We start from the raw sequence: 24,414 nt of genomic DNA, 5'->3' as shown, positions 1-24,414 counted from the left end.
CATTTTGGTGCCTGAAGATGCCTACAGAGCTTTCAAAGGGCCTTAGCTCATTGAATCCCCAAATTGCTGTGACCTTGATGGGATTGAGATGTCTAACTTTATTAGGTTCCTTTGCAAATTCCTCTAGGACTCCATTTTCCATGCAGCCAAAATCCTTGCAAAGTATGATCAGAGCTCATTTTTTTTCTGGCAGGTTTTGTGCCTGGAGCTGCACTTCCCACCATTGCAAGTGCTGCCCAGCTTGCACAGAACAGCTTCGGAAATGGCAAAGGCTGCAAGGTGCTCACACACTGTGATGACCAGCTGGACAGGATTGAAAAGGACAATGACAAGTTATGCAAGGGACCAGTGGGTAATTTACTTTGTGAAGATGTTTAAAACTCACCATTGTTTTGGGCTCATGAGTGGAAGTTTATTATGATAAATTTGTTGGAGGGTAAGGTCACATTTTTGTTTCTTGGGTGAAATGTTAGGCCAGACAAATACAAAAATAGAGTTACAAACACAGTTTGCAGATGTCTGGATCCTTTCAGGTGGGGGGTGGTGGGTGTAGGCTGGAGGAAGGGTATGAAAGGGGAAATTATTTACACACAGTAGGCCTGGGGTGAATTTGAGCTGAAGAACTTTGCAGGGAGGACAGGAATCAGAGAAAGGGAAAAAAAAATTCTTTGGTTGGGTGAAAGTGATGAGACTGGAGGAACTGGTGTGAAGATGTGTGTGAGTGGGTCAGACCTGAGCCATGCATGAGGGCAAGGGGGGGGCTGCCTCGGGTACAGAACAGGTTAAACAAGGACATATGTCAAGGAGGTAGGAAAGGGAGAGGGAGCTGAGGGCTGGGAATGTAGAAGGTGAGTCCAGCATGGCAATGGGGTGAGATGGCAGGCAGGCCTTTCCTTTTCCAGAGGCAGTTGCTTATGAATACCCATTATGTCTGTTTTTATCTCTCTGCAAGGAAGCTTTCCAAAAGCATGAATAATACCTTATTAGGTAGAGGGTAAAGCCCCTCCTTTTTATCCTGCTTTAATTCATGTTTCCTCTGCTTTGGTGGCTGCCTTGCAGAAGGTGCTGTTAGAAGTGCAATTATCATTCTTCCTGGTTGGGCGGTATGAAGGGCGTAGCCTCGCTCAGCATCTCCTGGAGGCTTATTACTCAAGAGAGAGGAGCTGTGCACGAGAAGCCAAATTAAACTGAGCAAAGAGGAGGCTGTTCCCACTGCAGGGATGGAACAGATTGTTTTGCTGAAGACCAGGTCAGGAGCTGGTCTAGGGGATAATGTAGCTGGAAGCCTGCAATGTGGGGAGTTTGTGCCACAGAGTTGAAAGGCAGAACACTGTGGGTCTTTGTGGCTTAGCCTGCCTCTCTCCCTTTTGTCCACTGCTTTACAGTTGTAGCTTGCTGACTGTCCTCTGCTTGACAGTCAGTGGAATATTGTCCTGCACATACTTCAAGGCAAGAAGTTGTAAAATTCTGATCCCCACCTCTGATCCTCTTCAGGATCTTGACTGTTGCTTCTTAGAGAGCTACCCAGACCTAGTTTAAAGATCCCAAGTCATGGAAAATGCAATGCATTCTTGAAAGAACCACCTTCTCCCTTCCTTTTTTAAAAAGCATCACTTTTCTCAGATGAATTAATCTGTTTTTCAGCTGTCTTTTACCATTGCATCACCACCGTTTTCCCTCTGCTTTTTGGCAAGAGTGCCTTACATACGACTCAGTGGTCAGCTTTGAGGGGCAAACAGTGTCTCCATCTCTGTTTGCCAGGATTCTAGATGTGTCTGAAGCTTTCTGAGCACCAGGCAACAAACAGTTAAGGCAGCCACAGGTCTCAGAACATTTTGCTAGGGAGCCAGGTGAGCAAAGAACAGATAAAGGCAGCACCTGCCTATGGGTTTGGAACAGCCTGGGGCCATGGATAGAATGTAAATACACTCTGAAAATCTTATTGTCTGACACTCTGCCAGCGTCTTCTGGGCTCTTGTCATGGAAAATATTTCAGCTGAGGTCATTCAGTCAGCAAAAAACCAGGATTTAATACCCTCTGAGGTGCCAACTTGCTTCTTTCTTTGTGTCGATAAATAAACAAAGTAGGGTAGCATTTCATGTTGCCAGGATCATCTTTGTTTTATTAGGAAGGGCTTAAAGGTTGTTGATTTTTTTTTCTTTTTTTTTTTTTTTTCCTTCTCCTTCCTCCTCTTTAAATGCAAAGGCTGCATGTTACTGCTCCCTTTCTGTTTGCTCCTCCTGGCTCATGCACACGCCCAGCCTTTAGAGTTAGAACTAATGTCTGCTTCTTGTAAATCTCTGCTGGCTGCCCCAGGCTGTGTTTTTAATTCCTTTATTCAGCTTTGAGATGAGTAGGAGAAAGGTGCAGCTTTTTGAGATGATGGAAGTTGCCATTTCCCTTCTTCAGTCAATTAGGCACTTTGGTTGTTTTCAGCTAATTCTCTAAAACTTTCCATTGATGATAGCGCTAAGGGGCGTGGGGGAAGCTGAGGGATCTGGGAGGGAGAGGAGGGAGGGCTGGTAACTGGATTATCTACTGGTAGGATGACTGATTTGCTGCCTGTGCCTCTGAGAGAGAAACAACCTGACTTCAGAGCTGTGCTCAGAGCAACTGAGCTTCTGGTCAGTCAGATTTATGGCTGTTGATTGTATTTCTGCAGTGCCTGTCCTTTCTCAAGAGTGACATGAGATGTGGTGATCCTTTCAGTGTGCTCAAGGAAACCCTTGCTTTTTCCTCCAGATCTTTGCAATGGGAAATTCCTTCCAAGTTTGCATGGAGCTTCCTTAACTATGTGTCTTGGTGACCCTTCTCCACATCTTTCAGCTCCAGGCCCTTCCACCAGTGCCCATTTTGGGTAAGTCACAGGTGTGCAGGCACTGCTGGCTGAGGAGGAACCTGTTGCCTAGATGTGATCCCTACCTATTGAAAGCCTTCCCCTCATCTATATTTTGGCCAGCTGTCCATCCCTGGCTCCTCTGAGCCTTCCTTCCTGGCCTGCAATTCCCAAGCCCCTCATGGCTGGTGAGTGCCTCATACAATGTTACAGAAGGCCCTACAGCATCCTGGCAAGTCTAGCAATGGTACTCCTTTTCTTCCTCTGTGTTTCAGCAATCATGTGAGAGCAAAGAATGGCTTTGCCTTCTGAAACATTAGCTCTTTCTGCTTTCAGGCAGGAAGGAATGAGATCAGTCCTTTCACATCAGCACTTTTCTTTATCTTGTTGTTTTCTGCCCTAAGTCTGTCAGGGTCTGTGGCTCACCTGGTAATGAGTCTGCAAACCTTGGGGCAGGGAATTGTCTCACCTGATTTTAGTTATCTAAAACTTAGACATAAAGTTTAAGATTGTCATCTAGACTCCCTCTTTGCTCAGTGAGGAGTGATAAACAGCCCATGCCATTCACCTTACCCACTCTAGACATCTGCCTTAGGTTGAGATGATTCACACTTTGGAAGCTCCCATGTGCTCCACAAACTCTCTGGGAGGCTTAGGGGAACATTCAGATCTGGACCCCTAACTCTCACAGGGCTCTTCATCTGAGAAATCCAGCACCTCCTTCTTTTTGCCATTTACCATGGATATTGTCTATGTGCAGGGTAGAATTGCAGTCACTTGTTTTAAAGGGACAAGGGGAGTGACTTGTGCCCATCTGACTCTTGAGATGTCTTTGTGCTGATTTTGGTTTTTAATGGAGATGGTGTTCTGTCAGTAGTGGCCCAGAGAAGCAGAGGAGGTTTTAAAGTGAGAAGGTAACTACTTGGACAAATGTTGTCATTCTGCTATCAATTTTTTTCAAACAATCAGGTGGATTTTAAGGCTACCAATTTCAGAGCTGATGAAAAAATATGGAGGTCTGGTTTCCATTAAAACTAAAGATCTCAACTGCTTTATATTTACCCTTATGCTAACCTGTGATGTGCTTGCTTATCCCTGTGTATATCTTTGAAGGGGAAAGACTGCAGGCATTCCCCACCCCACATGAGACACAGACCTTAAAATACGGAGGGGAAAATAGAGCTTGGAGCCAAGCTAATCTTCTCAGGTTGCTGCTGGGAGCACAATGGTGGCAAATTGTTGTGGCAGGGGGACCCTGCTCTTCAACCAAAGACAGGAACTAGGCTGACAGGACAATAATAGTGTGTTGGCTCAACTGGCAAACACACATCCCCTTTGGACAGACTCAAAATGTTACATTGAGAAGCAGTTAATACACCGTTGTGTAAAGTTCCTAATGGACTGGAGCCAGAATGCTCCATTAACCACACACATATAAAATATTCATTGAGCTTGGGTTTTGTTGCCAAGCTGGAGGAAGGGGGAGAAGCTTTGTGTGTGGAGATAACACTGTCAGTATTGAGGGCTGAAGGGAGGAGTTGATGATGTGTTCTGAAATCTTTTATTCTTTTTAAGAAGAGAAGTACTTTTCATCCTTGGCAGGAGGCTAAGGGGTGCAAAGAGGATTAAACGCAATACTTGCCAGGTTTTACATTTCTTGTTTAATTGACCAAGGGTTGAAAGTACCTCCTGCCTCTGTGCCAAACTCCCTGATCTGTTCTGTACCATGTGCTTTCTGCAAATTAAACACAGGGTCAGTCTTTAGAAAATAAAAATACTGCAAAAACCACAGCTGTGTTCTCCAGAAGGTTGGCTTCTAAATAGAATAAAAATTCTCTGAGCACAGGAAAGTGAGGACTGTGGTGATAGGAAGTATAAGCACCAAGGTTTTTCTCTGGAAAACTCATGCTCACCTGTTTTTGTGCTAGTTTTAGGTGTGTGGTAAAAGAAGCTTTGTTTGCTGGGTGCTGAATGTACAATGAACATTTAGAAGAGATTTGGTTGGGAGAATTGGCTTGACTTGCTTTGTGCTTGAATTAGGAGACAATGAGGCAAATAGTAAAATCGTGTTTCAGGCTGAATGAGTAAACATGTGTGCAAAAGATACTGTCCATGTGACCCCTCTCTTGCCAGAAGGCAGCTTTGTGGATCCACTTAAGCCAGACACACACTGGAAGAACCACAACCCAGCTGAGGAGGAGCAGGGAGTGCTGTGTGGGATGGATAACTGGGAATACAAGGCCAGGAGGGAACACATAGTGGTTTGCCTGTACTCGGGGGCCTTTGTATCTTGTGGTGTCTGAGCAGCCTTTGGGAGGGTACTGGAGAGGAGCTGGTGACCTTCCTTGTGCATCATGTCTGGTCCTGGTTGTGTGAGCACCAAGATGTACAAGGGAGAGCCCAGAAAGCAAAACAAAACATTTTGATAGGAGAGGAGGGTAAAGAACAGGAGCTCTGTTACAGCATTCAGAAATGTCCCAGGCAATGAGAGACCCATTGTGTGTCTAAGGAAGTGGTGTGGGGAGAAAGAGGAGAGACATCTTAGAAACAGGAGAGATGCTCAGGAATGGGTGATGTCTTCTGAAATGGGGCCAGCCAGGCTGGTGGCACTACAGATGAAAACAAACTCTGGGAGAGTGTTCCAAATTATTTGAGATGAGGTCCTGGAGAAGAACACATTCATCCTGATGGCAAATTTCCTTCTGTGCCTTCATGGCAGGACAGAATAGCCACCAAGAGTGTTCAGATAATCCAGCAGTCTAAGCAAATGCCTGTTAAACCAGGCACACACAGACCAAGACCAAAAGTGTCTGTGCTTTCCTAGAAATACTAAATCCATATAAAGTGAGGATGGGTGAATTTCACTGTACTGGCCTCAAAGAAATTATTCTGAATAAAGCTGATCTGTTCCAACACTGCACTACCAGGATACTCATGATGTGGAAATAACAGGAATAGATTTTGCCGTTGGAGAAGTGACTCACAGTCAGCTGGAAACCAGAATCCAATAAGATAAATCAATTATCTGTATCATCATTTGCCACCCACTCTCTATGAATTGGATGTTGCCACACCAAATCAAGAAAAACATTATAATAAATTTATCCTTTCAAACAGCTGACCATGGCAGTGAAAATATCTATGAAATACTCTAAAAAAGATCAGAGGCAATGGAGAGTATGCAAGAAAATAGACTGGAGAATATTTATCCTACTTAGGATATACAGGGCAAATTTTAATTTACATTTCTAAATAGATCAATAAAAGAGAAAAGTAATTTTTGACTAGGACCTTGTCTAAATTATAGCTGTTGCACTGAAAGAATGGCTTGGCAATAGTGACCATTTATAGTCAATTTCATTACTTTAGTAGGAATAATAACATTAGGAAAAACCCAAAGACCAAGACTGTTTTTATCTCAAAAGCATTTTAATATTGAGAAATTTAATTTTAATACCATTAATGAGTACATAATTAAGAATGTAAGTACCATGCCTGTATAGTGGAGAAAACATGCCAGTTCCCAAAATTCACCTAACCCCCAAAAATTTACTACAGTAAAACAGTGAAAGAAGGGGACAATACAATGATGTCCTCTAAAAAGTGGAAATCGTGCCTAAACAAAGAAATCAGAGAGGAGTGTAATTTCTTACAAGTTAAATGTAAACCCATTGCAACACAAACTAAAATGGTGTGAGGGGTGACTCATAAAACCCATAGAAAACTGTAAAATATTTCCTTCAAATATGACAGGAACTGACAGTCTGCTGGGTCCAGCAAATGCCCCGGGTGTCAAAGGAGCAGTGGAGTCAGCAAATCCACCAAGAGCAGAGTCACTGCCTGCACAGCCAACAGGAAAGTCCTCCAAGGGTTGAGCCCAAGGAATCGTCCTGAATTTACTTGCTAACAGAAAAGCTTTTAAAACATACATGAATGAAATGAACAGTAGCAAATCACCAGGACAAATGATATTCACTCAAGTGTTCTAATTGCTGTGGTGTGAAACTCCTGGGTTCAGTCAGCCTCAGTTACCTTATCCAGCAGAGGTAACTAATGGGACACCAATCCTAAAAAGTGTTCCAGCAGGGATGAAAAAAGCCTGCAGGTGACTCCAGTCTGGCTTGTCTACCAGGAAAGCTGAAAGGAAATTACAACAGATTTAGTGGCATCATACCTAAATACAATATATTGAGGGTGTGCTAACACAACCTTTGGAAATTAAAGGCACGCATTGCAAGCCCTGGAGAACTTCAAAGGAATCAATAAGCATCTGGAAAAGCATGTAACACTTAATATAGTGTGCTTGGGGTTTTGATGGATTTTGAAAAAGTCCCAGCAACGTATGAAGAAAAAGAGAGCTGTAACTAGCCAATTTTCACACTAGAAAATGTTCATGTTCTTTTTAGTGATCCTTTGGGAGTGAGGAGGGGAGGGTAGTCCTTGTAGAGTTCCTGGGGCAGGGGAAACCATGTCTTTCAACAGCCCTACCTGAAAAAATAATTAGTAGGAGAACATTCAGGCCAAAAAAAGTGATTCAGGACTATAAAATCATTATCACAGTGATAACTAAACCTTTTTGGTTTTTTTCTCAAGAATCTGGAGAGACTGGGCAATACTGTGACAGATAAAAGTCAATGTTAGTATACATAAATAACACAGGAGAAAATAATCCTGGCCATTCTTGCCTCTAGGTTGCTATGTTTTCTGTGGTTTTTGTACTCAGGACAATGATTAATAAAGTCACAGCTGCTCCTTTTCCTGAAATGTCAGACAAGTACTAGAAGTCCTATAAACGCTTTTTGGAGTTTTTTGAATAATTGGCAGCAAAATAAGACTTATGCCACTGCAGTACATATAGGAGAGAGACAGAGATGTGGATCTTCCCATAGTGTTCCTGCATCTTGGGTGCTTCATGAAGGACTGTTCACTCAATTTCAAAAAAGATGTATTAGAAGTAAAAAGCATAGAAAAGAGCAGTAAGAATAGCTAGAAGTATGAAATCTCCTTTTTTTAAATGGAGAAGTCTAAATAAAGTAATGCTTCTCAGCCTTAAAAACTGGAGAAGCATTTGACAGAGGCTCATAAAATCGTGAGTGATATGGAGGAGGTGAATGGGAACTGACCTTTCCTTTCTCCCTGCAACATAAGAACTAAGGCTGCTAAAGAAACTAGATGGACAGTGGCATTCAATAAAAGGAGCACTTTTTCATTATTTTATTGTGGAAGTGATGACAGATACTGGAAATAGCAAAATTAAATACATTTAAGAGAGGATAAGTCAAAATTCTGTAGGATCCGTTCACCAGAGACTGCTAAGCACAAGGGCCTGTGTGGGCTTGGAGATTGCTTCAAGTCCCTAAATTGCCAGTTGCAGAAGCTGGAGGACTGTGACCATTCTGTGCACAGCCTGTGTCCTGTGTCTGTTAATTATCTGGTTTTGGACAGAGCTGCAGGTAAACTGCAGGGCCAGATAAGCCTTGGCTTTACCTGCACCACCATGCTTGTATCCCTATTCTTCTAAGGTTGAACATGCTCAACTGCAAAATTTGTTTCCTGCTTTGTGTTGTCTTGCAGTTCACTTGGAAATATTCCTTTTCCTTTCTGTAGGTTTGTGTGAGCTTTTGGCCCAGCTGCCAATACTCAGCTTTTCCTGCTTGATGTACAAGTTCCTGCATCCTGACCCTATGGATCCCTTTTTATATTCAGAGATCAGGACTGTGTTTTTTCTTTTAAAAATCACAATATTTCAGCCAGATTCACAACATCAGTTGATTTATAAGCCCTGAATTACAATACATGTAAACAGAGGACTAACTTTAAGCATATCCTTAAGTTCTGTGCATCTCAGCCACATGCTTAAGTGCTTTGCCAGGTAAAAATAGAAGCATGATTTAACAGTAAGCCTGACTTTCCATTGTGCTATTTTAGTTTTATGCTGATTTATCTCCAGCTAACTCAGCCAGGATACAGGACTTGGTTTGGAGAAGACAGCTTTGGTCTGAAAACAAGTTATTCCAAACCCTAGAGCTGGAAGAAGTTCTCTAGGACCAAAGATTTACAAGAAGGGGTGTGAGGGCAGAGTGTTAGGCTGCTGCTTCTGGATTCATAGTATGAGTTTGAGTTTCATGCTGGAATTGCACAACACCCAGATACAAGTGGGTGTCTGGCCGAGCTGACTAAGTTAAAAGCATCCAGATGTGAATGTTTTGGCTATGGAAACTTTTGTGCTTTAAATATGCTAGCCCAATTTTCTTGGGAGAATATTTGGACTTCTCCTTCTGCTAAGATTTCTTTTTCAGCATCATTTAAAATGTTGAGCAATGTAGGGGTTTGTCCATAGCGTAACATAACATAAGAATCTGGCCCTTGAAAGGTAATCACAAGCTATTTCAACTGGATTTGCCTATAATGTGAACAGATATTAGGAGAGAAGAAGTACTGCTCCTATTTTGAACTGAACTGAAAAATCAAGAAACCTCAACAGTGCTTGAGAGAGGAATAGCAGAACATTGTAAATATTATGCTAGGAGGACAAGATGCTGCACCCACCCAAGTTTGATAGCAGTCCAAAGGCATGGAAATGAGTCAGGAGACTGGATTCTTTAATTTCTAATGTTGCAAGCTCCTAAATCAGAGAATCAGCAGCCTGATTTTGTTTGTATTACAGTTACCCTGAAGTTTGAAATGGAGACATCAGACTCTTCATAAAATTATCTAGATTTATACCAATTGCTTTCAGCTCTGTGTGAATAGATGTCCTAGAATTTAGGATGCTACTAACTTGAAATTGTTGAGAGCTCTTAGTTTTGAATTATGTTATTGAATGTATTTCTTTGTTCTGAATTGATTATTTAATAAGGAAAAGGAAAAGGCATGAGAAATCCCTTGAATAATTTGAAGGAAAATATTGGTCCTGCTCCACTGAAACCCCAGGCCTACAGATGTCCCGTAGGAGACCTTTAGTGAACATCAGATGAACAATGGCAGTAGAATTTTCATTGCACTCTGTCAGGTAAGGGAAATGAGGGATCAGCATAACAGGTGGAAACCCCTAAGTACTTAAAGGATGATGTAGGGAACATAGAGTAATATTTGTAATGCTTTGTGAGTGGCTGGGGGTTTTAAAAATTTTTTGTCTTAAACTCTAATATAGCCCGCAAAGGTTACTGATGACTAAATTTTATGTGTTCTTCTAGACTAAAAATCTACATGTGTTCTTATAGCAAAACTAAAGGAATTTCTATATCTGAGTTTTTTGAGCAGCTTACCTCCTCCCATTTGTACTGAAGTCTTTCAGGACTGGTAAGATTAGTCTCCTTTTTTGGCTGGGCGAATGCAAACTAATACTAGATTGTGTAGGCAGCTGTGGATTGATATGAATGAATCACCAAAACTCATCAATATCTGCAGATATTTTCTTGACAGAAGTAGAAAACTGCAGGGGTGGAGCTGCAGGGTGCTAAATAATAAATAGGGTATAAATAATTTTTGCTAGCACATATAGGAAGTACAATTCCCTTGAGTCTAGAGGCAGAAAGAGTCACCTGCATGGAGATGTGTGGCAGCTTTTTCTTTCCATCCCAGCAGAGGAATGCTGAAATAGTGTCTTTCACTGTGATGATAAAGCCAGACTAGCTTTGAAATGAGTGTCTGCTGTCTTCTGCAAATAAGATTGCAGCAGATGGTTTCATTGTTCCCCAGTCCCAATCAGACTTATGAATCCCACTTAAAAAAAGACTGAGGAAAATACTATGAAAAAGCTGTGCAGGCTTTGTATGCTGGTGTGAAATGGGTGTAGAGATACCATGCCTTTAATGGGTACCTTATCTGGAGAAATTACATAAACTTCTGGGCTTATCTTGCAGCTCTGTGCACAAATAGGTGTGTGTGCTCTGTCTGAACATAGCAGAGACCAGCCTAGACCACAAAAATAGAGCAAGTCTTGTTCTCTGGGACACCACATTGGGATTTTAGGAATATGGAGGTCCATTTCTTATTTTGTTATAAAGTTTTCCCATGTCTTCCTGCCAGTTCTGCCAATTTATGGGCAGGTAGTTATGCATAGTACTGTAGGGTAAAATATTTGTGCATCTAAAAATATATAGGGACATGTGCTCCTCCCACTCTTGCAGAGAACCAGTGAAAGGATTCCTGAGTGCAGTTATGTCACCACTCTGGTTCTGGGACTGGAATCTCAGCTGTAGAAAAGTGTTCTCCTGGAAACAGCAAACAAAGAGTGTGTTGTCCTCTCCAGCTGCAGTATATCCCCAAGTCCTGGTGCAAGGAACTGCTTTTCATGTGGGCAGTTACATCTCCCTAAACATCTACCTGTATATGCACGTGCTCTCTCTGTGTTTTTTGCACTTGAGGGTAAAACACAAATCCCCTTCAGGTGTGAAACCTCCACATCCCCACCTCTAGTTTACTGTGTACCTCACCAGGAGCAATATGGGTGCACAGATAATGGCTTCTTTCACAATGTAGCTGTCCAGCTCCAATTACTGTTCCTTTTCCCTTGCACTGAATTCCTTGCTAATGCCAATATAACCTCTGCTTCCCTCCCTCTCCATCCTCAATGTAAATTGACTTGCTGCAACCTGCTACTCTCCAGAAATTACAAAGCCTAGGAAGATAATTTGTTGCTGGTGCTGATAGCATCTGTTTATTCTAATGCACCAGTTGGGCTGTGCTCGCCTGCAAGGGGAGAAAATGACCTTCAGTAGAATCACAAACTTTACTCTGGATCGGCATCTCCCTCGGCAGCTGACTGCTGGGAATCTGCAGTCCCTGTTTTCAGGGAGACAGCAGCCAAACCAGTGCAGAGCAAGGCTGCCACCAGGGAGGCAGAAGGCAACCTAGAGCTTTTTCAAGAGTAAGTATCTATCACAGTAGATTTGTGGCCTGAAAAAATGCTGTGCACCAGATCTTTTTAGGACGCTTGGATTCCTTGTTTTCATAAGTGTGTAAACTGCTTCTGCTACTTTGCACACCAATGCCCAATTAGACTTCAATGCTGGTGTCTCAAGGAATGTCTGATTAGGGCATTCTTACCTGGAGAATCAGATAAATAAAGAAGATAATAGAGTTTAAACTAAATAGTCCATAGGAGTTCAATTGGCTGACTGGTTGTGATAAAATTGATAATAGTGGCACAAAAAGAACCTTCTTTGTATCTTATGAATAAACAGAAGATGAATGTTTTCTCTGGATAATGGAATAATTTTCACTTCATTGCTGCTTTGGAGTATATTAATCAGGTTTTAAAGTTACATATGCAAATCTCACTGGGTTTTTCTGACTCCAAATCCTAGAGGTACAAAGCTAAAGAGCTCCCTAGGTCTTTATTTTGATTCCTGATAAGAAACACTGGGGAAGTTCTAGAGGCTAAATAAATCTAAATTTAGATCAATATTTTAAATAGATTGCTATGATCATTAATAATTAACATTAATTCAAGGATATGCAAGGAATACATAAGGAATAACATACTGAAGCAGTGTATCACATGAAGAGACATCTAGTACTGTTTTTTGGAAATTAATTATGGTCAGCTGCAGTTGGATTTAAAAAACAGAAATCTATCTGGTTGATTATTACACTAATGTTGGTGGAAGAACTCCCTGTATGCCTTAAACTTGCTCCCATACATATTCTTTCATAAACTCAAATGGTACAGTACCAAATAAGAAACAGCAGATGGATTCCAACTGTTTCAGTTATAAATTTCAAAGTGGGATTTATAAAGAGGTTTAAAGTATAAATACATCAAATAGTTGTGTTCCTAGTGGGACCCATTTGTTGGACTGAGTTGCTTAATAGTGTGGCAGTGACTGTAAGAAGGGGTGGACTCCACTCTGCTGGTGTTAGCAGATGACAGAAGGAGCAGTTTAGCATGGTTTGGATCCTTTGGTAGAATGGAAATAGCAAATAATTTCTCTTTTCAGGATCCTACAGGTAAAGGAAATGAAAAATCTGAGATCTATGTACCAGATGGAATAGACTGGGCTGAGAAACAGCAATCTGGAAAATGACTGAGGACTTGAGTGCATAATTGGCTGAGTGTCATCTCTCACTTCAGTGCCATGGCCAAAGGGTCTAAAGCAATCCTTGGAGCCTTTCTAATGCCTGCTTGATATTCCCTGTCTCTCTACTCAGGGATTGCTTTACTGCTGTGTTTGGCATTGGTGCAGCTGCCTTGGGAGCACTCCATCCAGCTGTGGTACCCACAATTAAAGAAGGATGTTGAAAACCTGGCGATCTCTCAGAGAGGAGCCACAAGAATGACTGGAGGATTGGCAAACACTTCTCAGTGCAGTCCATCCCCTTAGCTTACCAAATGAGAAGTCAAGAGAAGTCTGGTTCTCAAGTATGCTATATAAGGAAGAGAAATTCAGAAACAGAAGCTCCTTTGGGCAATAGTGTAATAAGAATTAGTAGTTAGAAGTTGGACAAGTTCATACTGCGTATAAGTCTTCAACATTTAACAGAAGAAACCATTCTTGGAGCAAAAGTCAGGGCTATGATTTATTCCATCATTTGCAGTAGAGATTGGATGCTTTTCCCATCAGCTTCACCCAGGTTCATGCAGGATATTCATTCAGAGCAGTCTTGTTGCTGGCATCCTTTCAGAGGTCAGACCTACATGACCATGGCTGCCCTCTGGCTCTGTTAATTTACAGATCAGAGTTCTCACTCCAAACTCTGATCTAGAGACACAAAATCCTCCAACATACTAATTCTGCTGCCTGATGCTAAACCCCATTCTTCAGTTTCACTGAAGGATTAGATAGAAAAAGCAAGAATTTGTGGAAGAATTTGTATGTGAGATTTTGTTTGACCATATGAAAAGCTTTGGGACTAATGTTAGTTTTAAAACCATTTTTCCATTTTTACAATTCCCATATCAGCACACAGCCTTTGGCAGGGGGCAGGGCAGGAGGTTTTGAATGAACAGTCAGAGTCAGGCTCCTCTCCTCAAAGGCTTGAAGTCATGGTCTGGCAAAAGGATCCACCAACATTTGTGAAATGGACACAGGAGAGCAGGGAAGAAAAGAGCCATCCCTCTGGTGCCAGGTCCTACCCCTGATGTTCCCTGTAGCAGAACCTGACCTTGCAGTTTTGGCTACCAGTCAGTCTGTGTTGTGCCCTCTGGCCTTGGTTGTTACCCTGCCTTCCTCTCTGAGGAGAGAATTCCTCTTGGGCAGCAAAAAAGAGCACATTGGCTATGGCACAGTAAGAAATTCTGCCTTTCTGCTGCCCACCTGTGAGGAAGAAGTCTGCCTGAAATATTCCTCAGCCCTTAAAAAGAGAAAGAGGCATGGCACATCTCAATGTTTGTTGAATTGGGATTGAATTCTAATATTCTTTGATCAAACCTCAAGTTTGGAGAATGTCTGAACCTTGAATTTGGGTTATTGACATTTTAGAAATACTACTTTCTGGTCTGCTTCTCTAGGATCACTCAAAACTCTTCAAATAAAACCAGATCTGTGGTTTTCTCCACTTCCCTACTGGGCTCCTTTGATTTCTGAGCTCTGAGTTTAACAAATAGAGGCCACTTTGCTTCCTCCTACAGAAAAGTATTGTCACCAGGATGATGTGAAGCAAGGAATTTTTGCTGAAGCCTTGATCTGAAATGTTTTATTTCAAGGGAGGTTTTTTTGCTTACTTTCATGTCTATATATAGCTTCCTCCAGGAGTGCTTTTGTAAGACCCAGACTCTTCTATGATTGAAGTTGATTCTTCAATCAAGAAGTACTCCTAGTTTTTCCCATTTTTATTGGAGAAACTTCTCTTTTTCTATGCCTACCCCGACAGTGGAAGAGAGCCCAGCACAAGGACCCACAGCTGGGTGTGGTCCTGCACCAGGCTCTCCATGCTGACACCTACCCAGGGCCCTTGGCTTCCTTTGGGCATCAGAACAGGTGTGGTTGTTCAATTGTTTTTGTAAAGCTGGGCTTTTGAAATCCCATCCCCCAGGAACTCTAAGGGATACTTCTTGTTCATTTTTTCTCTTTAAAGCTCTTTATCAACGTGGTAGATAGAGATGTAGTTCTCTGTTTCATCTGAAGGTATTTGGTATGATGACTGTAAAGTGATATAAATATTTTAGTTATCAGCAGTTGATAGGCATTCAAGATAGGTTGTGGGATGATTACATTTGATACCTTTGAGGAGCAGTGGTAGAGATATAATGAAAAATATCTTTTAAAATATATTCTGTTTTATAAAAAGTGAGTTTGGTTTGGATTAGTTGGAAACTTCTGGAACAACCTAATAATAAAACTGGAAAGAAATTTTCCTTTTTTCAATATACCATCAATATTGGGTCTCCTTAGTCAAGAAAAGATTGCTGTTGAAATTAACTTTGTGGAGATCCAGTCAAAGCAAAAATAACACTGAAATAGATTGTGTTGATTCTTATGAGACAAACATTCTTTCTGGAGCTGTTCTGGAAGGACATTTCACCTGGAAAAAGAAAATCAGGTGAGGAAGAACTTAAAAAATCATTTTTTGGATGTCACAAGTTTTGGTTTTTGGTAAAATAAATATTTGTATTATTAGATTGATGAAAGCCCTTTTTGTATAAGGATAAAGTGATAAATTAATGTGATCAGAATAAAGTGATAAATTAACTTGTGATTTCCAGTTTTTCAAAAATCAATACCTTTCACATTTATATTTCTCTAAGTTTCCAGAAAAACAGATGAATGACTCTGTGTGTTCCCTGGGGTATTGTATCTATCAGGAACCCTATATTCTCCCTTAAAATATGCCCTGCATGGTAAATATTACCTCTTCACCCAAAAAACTCTAATTGCACATCAGCCTTCCAGCTCCAAGCTGTTCCATTTGTGTGCAGAGAGAAAGAGTGAATCACTGTCTTAATTAAGGTCAGTATGTGATACCTCTGCTATTCTTCCAGCTATTCTCAGCTGGTGAATAAAGAGTTAAAAATAGGACATAGACTGTCCTCTTTTGTGGTCTTTACTGCTAGCCCAGCATGTTTATAGAACCTTTCTCAGTGATAGTGTGTTTTGATTAATATTCACATTTCCATCCAGATTTTTCTTTAAAAGCCTAAGTTAAATCAGACCACAAGATCAATTAAATTGTGTTTGCCAGTATATCAGTGGCAAGTCAGGCCATCAGTCACACAGGAACTTTTTTCAGCCTAACTCTGAGTTGATTGATCTTAATATTTTTAGTGCCCCTTGATAGGTTTATTTTTGTTTAAAGCACATCAGTAGAAATATCTCAAATCAAATCCATTTCTGGGACTCCAGATAGAACAGTAGTTAAAAGTCAAGGTCAGGAACTTAAAAGGGAGGGGAGAGAGGAAAGGGGGATGTGGGTTCTACATCAGTGCAGCTTTTTCTCCCAAAAACTTGTATGAGCTTCATTGCAGGCCCCAAGGGAAAGAATTTTCTGCTTGGCCTACAGAAGGGAGTGGTGATGTGTTGGGAGAGGCAGGGTGAGAAAGCAGCTATGTTGTTCTTAGAAAAGCTTCATTGGCAAACAAGCACAATAATTTTGCAAAAGAAAAAAAGTCTTCCCCACGAAGGAGAATTTTGCTGACAAGGTGTTAAGAGATGAAATATCTGCTTTTATTTCATTCTGTTCTCTAAAGGGATTTAGAATTTTGCTGTGTAGCTCTTTCATACCAAACTAACTTTCAAAGTAAGTCCAGTTCCTTTGCCAACACACTTTTTAAAGGGGTAACACAGCTTTATTTTCAGAACTTCATCTTGTTTGACATTTGTTGAATTTGTTGAGTTTTTTCTGGCCTAAAGTGAGAGTGAGTGCTTCAGGTTCTTTTTGGCTTTGGGTAAAAAAAGTGGTAACATGGTTGAATCCTGCAGAAGTCAGCCACGGACAGACATTTCTAACATCATGTCGTGTGTGATTTCCTTCAGGATCAGAACAGGGATCCCACAAAGGCTCCTTAATGCTGCTTGGAGGCTGATCCCTGCTCTCATCCCTCCTTTCCAGAGCCACAGGCAGTGGGCAGTGCTGGGGACAACCTACTCTCCTTTCTGGTGCTCCAACTGGATCACTGGCACCAGGTTTTAAAGGTATGTTATGGCAAAAATAAACAACAGTTCTAAGATTGCTGGAGTGCTTGGATTCAGCTTGTTGGTCTGGCCTTTCACTAGGTCTGGAATGGGAACAGAAAATAGCTTTGACCCTATTCCTCCTGGATTGTCTGTCACCATTCAGAGTCTGTCCTGCAGGTATGAGTATCTCTTTCACAGAGCGGGTGAAAAGAGTGAAGGAAAAGGGTGTTTTGTGTGTTCAACTCATATCAGCATTGAAGCACCTTGTGGCTGTTCTCCCATCAAGGCATGCTAAGTAGGGACACCTCACAAGGCAATGTAAGGGCTGAATTTTATGACCTGAATGCAAAACCTGTATTAGTTTCAACCTGCTCCTAGTAACATGTGTCTAATGCTAAATTATCTCTTTCATGTGGTTTTTGTATTACACATTAACCTCAGATTGCTTTCATGTGTTCAACTTTCACGAGTTCAAGAGTTTTGCAGGAAGAGCAGTGAAATGTGTTTTTGTCAATCTCTTTAGTTTTGGGGCCAAGCTGGGTTTCCAGTGGGCAATTGGAACAGCACTGACTGCCTGAAGGAGCAGGAGTCAGCAACCTGTGTGGTGCAGGCATGTGTGAGTGCCTGTGCCTGGAAATGACTACAGAGGATCCCATTTGGAAGAACTGTAACGGTGCAGGGCAAAGGCTGGAACAAGCAGACTGGAATGGGTAACCCTACAGAGTCCTTATTTTCCTAAGCATACGTGTTTCTAGAGATGTGGACATGAGTGTATAAATTACAGACCTCTCAATGGTTCGTGCTGGGCAATGCTGTTCCACAGCGGGGGGCTGGACTGACAGCTTTAGGGCTGCTGGGCTCATTTCTTGCTGGCCTGTCTAAGCCTGAATCTGATTTTTAAACTAGAACTAGTTTTAGATGCCTTGGGAATTATTTAGGATGGGTGGCTTCCACATTTGGTTACTGAGCTAGGGCTGGTACCAGCATGGCAATAGTCATGGGGACTTTGTGCTTGTCATGGTGTCATGTGGATTTCCTGCCCTTAAAGCCAAGTGTCCACAGCCCCTGACTCTACCCGAGCAGGGAGGCTGGGAGCAGGTGCAGGGAGGTTGCACTGTGGCAGGGCAGTGCAGGGGTTACAGCCAGGCTCAGGAAAGGAGCAGAGGCATGCCAGGCATGCTTCTCCCAGACTGCCCCTGGCCAAGGGCTGTCACTGTGATGGATGCCATGGCATGGGCTGGCAGACAACATCTTCCTTGGGGGCTGTCTCTTTTCTTCTGCATAAAAAAGCCCCAAACCTCCCCAGTCGCAGCACCTGCTTTGCTCCTCCATGCCACAAGTCCTCCCTGTAGGAAGAGGGACAGCTCCTTCTGTGTCTTCCTGAGTGGGATGATCTCAGCATGAGTCACTTGCAGCAGGATGTGGACCCTGTTTCTTTGGAAGCAGCTGCACAGCTCAGCACGTCCCTGACACAGCTTCTGGAACAGGGCAGGGCACCTTCCAAACCAAAGCATTCGTGGGCAAGGCTTGAGCATGCTCTAATTTTGTGAATGGCTCTCACCCGAGAGCAGGATGTAACAACCAGAAAAGGGTGGGGATACTGTAGATCCATTTCCCTCATTCTTGGTGTCCAGTTAGTACCCTAAAACAGGTAACTTCTGAGCTTACAGGGAAAACCACAGGAGCAGTGAGCTCTCTATTACAGATATTGGCTGTAACACAAAGGGAGATATTGGTTCATTGATCACCTCGTGGTCTTGGGTTATGTCTCACTAGTGTTTCTCAATGGCTGAGGATTATTCCTGAAATGTCCATTTCAGTCCCAGCCTTCTTGAGTATTTTTCTTTTTCCTCATTTTGAATGTATCTCGGGAGATTATCAAATACCTCCTAGACCAACACCTTCCTTTCCTCACAGAAAGGTCTACCCTCCCCTTGAGTCATTGGAAAACACTACCCCAAAGCCATTTGCTTGGGCTGAGTGACATGCTGGGCAGTTAATGAACCAGCACAGCTGTGTCCAAGCATCCCAGCAATGAACACGGGCTAAAATAGAAGCCACAAGCGGGAAACATGCAAACCCTTCCTGTGCCAGAGACGAAATCCAGGGAGTGCTGGGCTGGATTGCTGGATTTTCACGCCTCTCACTAAATAAATCCCAGTCTGCAGTCCACCCGTCCGCTCTGTCCGAGTTGGTGGCTCCTTAAAAGCTTTATGGAGGCATTTCCAGTGGGGCATCTTCCAGCAACAGCAGAAACCCTCAGGAAACACCTTTAGGGTAGACACACCTAATTAGGCTGGTTTTTGGAAAGGTTGGTTTGCTACTGGCAACTGACCCATCACAGAATTTAAATGACCAGCTTGCCCAGTTTTCAACCTCACAAAGATTTTGTTACAGTTAATTCTTTCCTGATTGTCCCTGAACCTGGTTCCAAGTAACTTCAATGATACATCTAAAGTCTATTTAAAATAAAGGGTGGAGTATTTGTCCCTCTTCTTCCAGCAAAGAAACAAATCCAGGCCAGTCAAAAGGTTTCAACTAATATTGGATGATACTTGATATATGAAGCTATTTGTGTTTAATGATCCAAATGTGGTGAGTGGAAGAAAGTTGTCTAGCTTTTAATCAACATTTTTGCAATGCTGAATGCAAAGTGGGAGCAGTAGCTACTATGTAGCCATTTTTCATTATTTTATTCTGAATTTTGCACTGTCATACTTTCTAAAAAAAAAAATTAAAAAAATTTTGTTAATATCTAAGAAGTTCAGTTCTCATAAAAAACAACCAACTAAACAACCCCACCAACCAATCCATGATGTGTTTCTAGCCCTTACACTTATGGAGAATATGACCCATGTACACCCCAAAGTAAAATAAAAATACCTCACTAAATCTTACAGTTTCTGAGTCAAGCCCTGTACACTCATATTCTATTTTGTATTTAACTTTTTGTGGTGTTGGCATTTCTGCAGTTATAAGTCAAGGGCTGCCCTGAAGCAGTGATTTGATCTCCCTTGCCTGAGCTTGCCCCACAAAAGCCTATTGGTAATAAATATTATCCCAAGTGACTGTGGTGTAAGTAATGGCATTCCTTGCCCAAAGATCAGCCCCCAAGAATCACTCTCTGCTCATGTTTGGAAAGAACTGTTGGGGAGAAAGGTGCAAATGACTCTTGCTTCTGCTCTTAATGTCAGATACAGATCACCTGGACACCAAGAACAAGACAGACCCAGCAGGACCCAAGCAATCTCCAGTTCCTGATGTCTGACCCTGTTTTTCTAGTGGAGCCCATGTCTGAGGCTGTGCTCAAACCACCCTCTCCTCCCTTTTCTATGAGGAAGTACATGGTGCCTTCCTCTCTTTGGGCATGGCAGCTCAGGCCAGATGTGCACAGATGTGCACCTTCCCAGCAGCAGCAAGGCCAAGCTTACTCTAAGCAAGCATTAATGCCTTGGGCCTGAGCTTGGCCAGCAGCAGCCAATAGGGAGACATGTGAAGGACATCAGATCATTCAGCCTCCATGGCTTGAATCCCTGCTTTCACCAGTGCCATCACACCAGCATTGTCCTGGAGAGGCTTCCACGCAGCACTGTGGCATAAGCCCAGGTGCTCCCTCCTTCGGAGGGACACCCACAGGAGGTGAGTGTCACTGGTGATCCTATGAGGAAAGAATGAGTCTCCTTTTTTTAGTGCTCCTCCTTTCTTCTTTCTTGTGTTTGCAAATACAAGTGGTAGAGGGGTGGGAGGATTTGGAAATGCATTGCTTCATCTGTATTTTTAATTAAGCGCTTTGCATTTTAAGCTTTGCCGTAAAATGTGATAGATTTCTTCAATAATAATTACACTGGGGAAAAACTGCTTCATCTGAGTTGCATAAGACTTGCTTTATCCAGGCATGTGGTTTTATTAGAGCTTAAATGTGATTATCTAGGGAAGACCACAAGCTTTTGTTTAGTGATAAGAAGGGTCAAAAAAATTAAAGGAAACACAAGCCATAAACCCCTCCGTGAAGGCTGTTTGGTTCCACCACAGTATACTAGTGATTCTCCCTGGAATCAGCATGTGGTTTCCTTATCTTGTGGTGGGGAGATAGACTGTCCCTGGGGAAAGCAGTAAACTGCCTGAGTCTTTGAGTCAAGGAATGGAAAACAGAGAGTGTGATTATCAGAGTCACTGTCCCTAATCCATCCTTAAATGTTCCCATAGTTCTGTGCAGTTTGAATTCCCTTAATTATGTGATGGATTTACAGTTTAACATTTCAGATATAATTACCTCTTATTATCGAAAACAAAGGAGACACGTGCCAGTCTCAAAGAGTAAAGACATAGCCCTGAGGAAAGGGATTAGTTCATCTTGTCTTTTCCCCTCACACATGCACATGCAGATATTTCTGCACAAGTCCCTCTATACCTACTTGTCAGTGCATTCCTTGTTCCTTGGCTTCCAGGGCTGCTCTTTCTTCATGCATCTGGGAAGTGGTTGAAAAGTCCTTTGGTTGATTAAGTTCATGGCCATCATCATAGGCTCAGGTACCAACAGAGGTCCAGCTATTTGAACTTTGATATACACGGCAAGACTAAAATAAGCTGTTTAACAGTGCTTCCCAAAGTTTGAACAAATAGAAACCTACTGGGCATCAGGCAAGAGCACCAGGGTGCTCACTGAAATCATTGTACCTGGTTCATAGAGTGTAGTTCTTCACATGAATGCTGGCTCTGTGAGGCACTGATTCTCATCTGTTAAATCCTCTCTTTGGAGTCCTTTTTGCATTTAGGATAGGCAACATGTCTGCAGGATCTTCCATACCTTGCTTATTCTCTCACTGGAAATATCTTGAGTTACTCTTGGGATCTGGCTGTTGAAGGAATTGATTGCAAATGGAAGAGGGGCTGAACTCCAAAATTTGTTTGCGTTTAGACATTTTTATGAAAACTATTCACTTACTACTATCCAGTCAAACCATTTGAGTCCACTCCTAAACATAAACATGATGACTAATGCTCTTTGCTGGAAGTGGACATCACTAATATTGGACCACAAGTAGTGAAAATTAATTTTAAAAATGTAAAAGGTACCTTTTATGGCAAGCAGTGCTGGTACAGCTGAGAGATACTGAGACAAGGGGCAGTGAGGTGTGTTTGTGCGTATGTAGATACATAGTAAGCTTTGGAGAATGACACTGAAGAATTATCTCCATTACAGCAGGGTGGTGCCATTTCTCGTATCAGCCTCATTCATCTCTCTGCAAACTGTGCCAGGAATAAAAGGTGTGATGATCAGTGACACAGAAACAGCTACCTGATGGTCCTGTTGTGTACACACCAAGGATGTTGCCCTGGAGACCATGTAGCAGCAAGGGCAGTGTTCCTGTTTTCATCCAGATGCTGGGAGCTGCTTGGAGAAGTTCATCCATCAGGGAGGTTAACTGGGGGCTTCATCAGCACTGGCCCTCCTTCCCATGTGGCTTCTTGCTGCCCCTGCAGAGCTCCTAGAGGGGAACAACACAGTTACCAAAATACCCCAGGAGCAGAGGAGAGCTGGGCTTTGGGCACTGTTTCTTGCTTGCAGCCACGTGTGGCTGGGCAAGTCATCCAGGAATGAGGCCACTAAATCCTCATGGGTGTCTAAGCCTCTTCTGCCTGCTTGCAGCCCTCTGCCCTGCTTACCAGGGTGGTGTCAGAGGGTGCCTTGGCACAGCATGTGGTCCTCCAACAGGGATTAATCCCACTCAATGTGGACAGGGCAACGCCTACACCTGAGCTGTCTAGACACCCCTTCTAACAAGCAAAAAGCAAGAGGTGTGGCTAGGGGCTGAGTCATTTTAACTTGACAGCCCAAACAAGCCTGCCTAATCTGCCCTAAAAAGATGCCTGTTTTTTTCCAGCAGCTGCAACATTGAGCTCAGAGTGCTCAGGTTGGATGGAGATCCTGCACTGTAAAGCAAGCTGAATCCCTCTCCCTGGTTTTGTGTTGACTGTGGCCGTGTAAAGCATCAACAGATGAGAAAGTTGATTTTGTTCTGTACTTGTCTCTGTGTCTTCCAGGTCTTCTGCTCTTTCTGGGGTTGCAAAAGGACATCCAGCTATCAAATCAGTGCCCCATCTTGAATTTTTATACATCCCTCTTCATCTTATAAGGAACTGTACACCTGGAGGTGTGCCTCAGTGTAGTCAGTGCAACCAGCTGGGCATAGTGCTGAGCAAAGATTGTATCTCCTTTCTCTAGGAAGTCAGACCCTACTGAGAGCTACCATCAGTTACACACAAAGTCCCCGAATTCTTGGTGTCTACTTTGCCCAAGCATGAGATCATTACCTGTTGTGTGGGGGTAAGTTGGGTCCCTTAGTGAAGAAAAGCCCACAGCACCAGGCTTCAAAAAAGACAGGAGATTCTAAGTAACTTTCAAGTGTGTGGCTGGAGTTCTGCTAGCTATTCTCCAGTTCTGGGCTGCTTCCAGATCCTGCTGATAGGCACAGCATTCAGCAGGAGCTCTAGCAGCCAATCCATCAGAGCAGCACTGTATAAATCAGGAGATGGATGCAAGGAGTCATCAAGGGTGAGGAGCTGGCTTTAGGAGTATGTTTGCACTCATCTGAAACCTATCCACTGTCTGAGATGTTAAGCCATTTTCTGAGCTTCACGTTATTGTGTTGTGTTCTTTCTTTCCATTGAGTTTGCATAAAGAACAAGCCTTTGGGGTAGAACTTTTCTGCCTTTGACACTCCCAACTCATTCTTGCAAGTTTATATTTGTTGTTGTTGAGTAACCAGTAATAAATAATCTTTTGGTCAAGACTCTTAAAATGGGTCAGTGAACCTCAAAGCATCTCTGAGTTGTCTGTACCATGAGAGCCATTCCTCCTGATTTAGAATTGGGTGAAGCACTGACATTCTAGGGCATTTTAGAGTCAGACCAAACAGCCAAAAATTTGTGCTCTATTGTATTTAGGGGTATGTAGCATTCCCTAATAGAAATCCTGCACACCTGGATGTAGACAAATGAACAAAAGTCCTGAACAGTCTAAAAGAAAATACCTCCTCCATCTAAAAAATGTGGGTTAGAAAGGAGACTTTTGCCTTGTGCCTCCTGCTTCAGTTTAGAGTTGATCAAGCAACTTCCTTCTGCAGAGAAAGTATTACTGAGTGTTTCTGTAAGTGGCAGAAGAAAAATATTGCAGAGGAAAAAACCCTAGCTCTTGAATTCCAAAAATACTGTCTCCTTTCAAAGTAAGATTTATATGCAAGAAGACAATCTCTCTTACAGAGTTTTTCCTGTCACTTGGAGTCCACTCTCTGGAAACAAGGATACAGTTTAAAAATATATTGGAAGAGCAGCTTGGACACAGAGAAAGGAATGACCTGTAGTTCGTAAAAACAGAGAAGCTTTTCAGTAGCTTGAGGCTTGGAACAAGAATCTAAAAGTTATGTAACACCAGGAAAATTTGGGGCATTCTTGTTACCTAAAAAATAACCATTCTTGGCTTCTCACATTAATATCTCTGCTTAGGGATTACGTTAACT

The sequence above is a fragment of the Agelaius phoeniceus genome, chromosome 10 (assembly GCF_051311805.1).
Source record: "Agelaius phoeniceus isolate bAgePho1 chromosome 10, bAgePho1.hap1, whole genome shotgun sequence".
Classification (NCBI taxonomy): domain Eukaryota; kingdom Metazoa; phylum Chordata; class Aves; order Passeriformes; family Icteridae; genus Agelaius; species Agelaius phoeniceus.
Note: the sequence above shows the minus strand (reverse complement) of the source record.